Genomic DNA, 4,309 nt, shown 5'->3' with positions numbered 1-4,309 from the left:
TATATCAGACATTTTGAGTAGAGTGTCTTTGTTTTGAGACAGAACTTAGAGGCTAATGAGAAAGAAGTTATCATTCAAATTTTATCATTAGTCAAGTCATTCTGGAAATGAACAATACCTTTCAGGTTATACCATCTACATGTCTATAAATAAATGCCTATTCCTCTGTATGTCCCATTTTATTTATCATAAATAATATCTTTAGATGTCTTCATAGCTGAGAGATTTACTCTTCCAATGTCTTCATTTCTGAGAAATTGATTCAAAATCTTACTGCTTGCTTAATGTATTTTGAATCTTTATATATCCAATAATAATTGTAGATAATAAGTTCATTTAAGGGATGTAGTGGTCAATAGTTTATATGTGTTATTCATTCATATACTATACTTACCTATTTCTTATTTTCAATAATTTTCTGACAGTGTTTCTTACTCTTATAAATTGTGCATTAAGCACTATTATACATTAAACAAAACTAAGATGATGTTGAAAAGTCACATCAGGAAAATAACCAAAAATTCTTTACTGGGAGATGTTACACAGCTTCTGAAAGGAAATGTATTTTGTACAATAACAATGAGAACTGAATTTCAGAAAATAGTCAGCTATTTTGGTGTATTTGTAGGTTAATAAAGGCAAGGATTCATGAAGTAATATTGGCTAGTCTGGACGAGTATTATATTAAAATAATGTTAGTCCTAGGCAGGTAAAATATAATTGTGTGGTGGTAATGATCCTATGGGTCTAATATGAACATATATATATATATATATATATACACATACACTCTGAATAATGACTACAAACCATTCTTTTTTTTTTTTTTAAGAGTCTCACTTTGTCACCCTTGGTAGAGTGCTGTGGCATCACAGCTCACAGCAACCTCCAGCTCTTGGGCTTAGGTGATTCTCTTGCCTCAGCCTCCTGAGTAGCTGGGACTACAGGTGCCCACCACAACACTTGGCTATTTTTTGTTGCAGTTTGGCCAGGGCCAGATTCAAACCTGCCACCCTCAGTATGTGGGGCCAGCACCCTACTCACTGAGCCACAGGCGCCACCCCTACAAACCATTCTGATGGAAAGAATATCACCCTATATATTTCTCTCAGATACATTTAACATACTTGAATAATCTTTTAAATAATACAATCCAAGTTCAGAGTTAAGTCCTGATTTTTTGTTCCTACCATATTGAGTAATACATCAACATTAACAACTGTCCCACTGCTTATCCCTTCATATATTTGCTTCAGACAGAAGGGTTCTGCGAAGCTTCTGGAGTTGCCATTATAGCCAGCTTCACTAAAGTCAAGTCAAATGTCCACCTATGCTGCTATCTGCTATGAGCTGAATGCAGGTGATAAATTGTTAGGAGCACCAATAACTACTTATTTATTGGTAGTGGACTTGTCTGGATCAAGGATGAGTACAGATACCTGAGATGATAGATCATTACAAGGGAACCAAAGTTGTGCTTTATTTATAATTAATTTGCTGCATTCCCAGTCTAATTTATTTTTTGTATGATATTTTGCTACAGGTTAAAAGAAAGAATAAGTCACTGTACTTCAGGAAAGAGAGGTGAGCAACCATTTTGTACTTTTTAAATTTGTCTTTATGGCCAGTGAAGTCAAGACTTCAAGGTCTATCTGTTCATTACTTCAGAAGATTAAAGGAGATTATTTTATGATAGATATATTTCCCATGGATGTTTCTACTCAGTTTTGTTTTTTTCCTTTTGTAATCAAAATCTTTTTGAAGTAACCTAAATAATTTTGAAGAATCACTGACATATTTCTCTTTTCCAACATTTTGTGTTGAATTAAAATAATCTTATAGTGAAATTCAAGTGTGAAACATATTGATTTTTTTTAATCATTATCTGGCACATTCAGAACATAGATGTTTCTGTTCATATTTGTGCTGTAATTATGCCATATATTATTTTGCTACATTACTCATTCTTTAAATTTTTGGTTGATTTAAAAGTGTTGTTTATTTTCCCAATAGATTTTATCTAATTTTATTAGAACAATCCAGGGTCCTATGTTTTGTCATTCTACATATATGAGAGTTCTATTATTTAAATAATTTTTTAAAAGTCTATTGTATATTTACTTTTCTTCATTCACAATGTTTCACATTAATCTGCACAGAATAAGCCTGGCTAGGGAAATGCTTGTTTGTTAGGAGGGTGTTTGCCTGGATCGATGATGAGAATAACTGTCTGAGGACGCTGAGGGACTCATTCCAGATGTCAATCTGAGGTCCAGATGAACGGCCCTCTAATAGGACAAATAAGACTCTCAGAGCCTGGCTTATTTGGTAAAACCTCAGTGACAGCATAATACCATTGGGAGGATGCCTGTTCTTTCTTTGAGAACAGGGCATTAGCATCCTACTTTATGAAATAGTGTATTCCTTTAAAATGCAGTGCTCCAAAACTTGCTCAATTTTGTTCACTTTGAACAGAGAATTGTAGCTAGAACTGTAGATACTTATATATTTTGAATTTATGCCTGACACACAAAGACATTTTCAAAATTGCATTAGCAAAGGATCAAGCAACTGCAACATGTACTGAAAATCTCATTGGTATTGTGTTAACACTGAGGGAGTATTGCATGCCTATACTAAATAACAAGAATAGAACCCGTCTAACAAAGCAATTTGACTGCTTTGGTGGTGTTTTCATTTTTTTTGTTTGTTTGTTTTTAATGTTGAGTATTTCTAAGATTTTGTCTTTCCTCTTTCTTTTTTTTTTTTTTTTTTTCTGTCGTGTTTTACTGAGATAGAAGGCTGGAATCTGCTCCTCCACTTCAGAGGATGGGGTGAGTAGCCAAACTAGTAACTTTTTAAATTCATATGTTATGGGCTCTTTGCCAGGTCCCTAAGTCTCTATGTTCATCTTTTCAGAGGCTAATTTGAGAATATTTTCACGACATGTCTTTTTCCTCATTGAGATCATCCAAATTACCTACATGATTGAATCTTAAGATTTATTTTTTATTTTAATTCTTTTCTGCTTTTATAGAAAAATGTAGAATTTAGAGGGAATTTTTGGCAACTTCATATTGACTTAAAAAATTACTGTAGTGAAGTATAATCATGCCAAAATGGTATCAGATTTTCCTGATCTGTTTTATTATTGGGGTTTCAGAATAGAGACTTCTTAAGGTTTTGTGGTCATACTGCTTCACAGTTCCACTTCTAATTTAATTTACTAACTTGTGTTAGTTTTTTTCTCATTTTTTCAATATGAAAAGTTATATGTGGACACTTGAGTTAAAGTGTAATAGCCATTTTTTAAAATTTCATTTTATCAGAAGTAAAATATTGAATCATTTGCCCTATTACAGGGGCTAAATGTCTATGCTAATGCAAATATCTATCAACACGTCTATCTTTATACCTATGATTTTTCTATCATCATAAATAATTTATTTTGTCATAATGGAGATATTGATTTGACATACCACATTTTGGTATTATATATTTGCAAACTCCTGAGTTGCTACAGCTCCAGGTGAAAAATTATAGATGTCCTGGTATCCTCAGTGGATGTGAAGGGCACCACACTTTTATTCATTTATTATTTTTGGAATAATGGTGCTAACTTTTTTGCTATTGCAAAATACTGTGCTTTTATAATCATTATATACAAGTGCACTCTGTGCATGGTTAGAGTCTTTATGCTCTCATGCTTCTGTTTCCATAGAAATTATTCCTAGAATGGGAAATGCTTCCAAGTCAGGTCCATGCAATTACCTTTAATGAGATATAGTCAAATAACCACCCAAAAATTTCATTAATGTATTAGAATGTTGATACACCATAATTTCACTAATGTATTAGAATGTTAAGGTAAAGTTATCTATGTTTTATAGATAGGGCACTAAAACACTATTATTTATCGATAGGGCACTAAAATAATATTGCATTGTTTAAGTCATCATTGAACCATATACTCATGGTTAACATTATTAAAATAGATTATAGTTAATATAATAAAAATTGGCGATTTTTTACAAACATATGCCATAACAGTAGAATTTATCAATAGTCAGAATAGCCTTTTATTTTCTAACACTTAAACACTCCTAATGGCAAAGCAAAATTGATGTTCTGAAAGAACCATTATCTGGATAAATTATAGCAGTTTCAATTTTTAGTTAGAACAGTAATTTTATATTCACAAATTAATACTTCATAAATGAATAATTGAGTTTGTGACAGTCAATGCAAGTATGACAATGAAAAGACAAAACTGAATATGCTGATAAAGTTGTATTAACGGCTCGGCGCC

The 4,309-nt window shown here is 32.1% G+C and overlaps 1 long non-coding RNA gene and 1 other non-coding gene across 2 annotated transcripts in view; both read left to right on the top strand.

Moving 5' to 3' along the window:
- The first annotated feature begins 229 nt into the window (after positions 1 to 229).
- The window catches only part of LOC111728568, a 14,514-nt gene continuing 10,434 nt past the window's right edge, over positions 230 to 4,309 (top strand). Inside the window, exons 1-2 of the long non-coding RNA XR_002775821.1 lie at positions 230 to 239; positions 3,524 to 3,529. This is a non-coding gene — a long non-coding RNA (uncharacterized LOC111728568). The remainder of the gene's footprint in view (positions 240 to 3,523; positions 3,530 to 4,309) is intronic.
- LOC111728572 lies at positions 2,208 to 2,274 on the top strand. The gene has a single exon (XR_002775825.1). It is a non-coding gene; the product is annotated as a small nucleolar RNA SNORD109A (small nucleolar RNA).

Source organism: Otolemur garnettii, unplaced genomic scaffold (genome assembly GCF_000181295.1).
Source record: "Otolemur garnettii isolate 467f Iridium unplaced genomic scaffold, OtoGar3 scaffold00170, whole genome shotgun sequence".
Classification (NCBI taxonomy): Eukaryota; Metazoa; Chordata; class Mammalia; order Primates; family Galagidae; genus Otolemur; species Otolemur garnettii.
The sequence above is the reverse complement of the archived record's forward strand: the minus strand, read 5'-3'. Positions and strand labels throughout refer to the sequence as shown.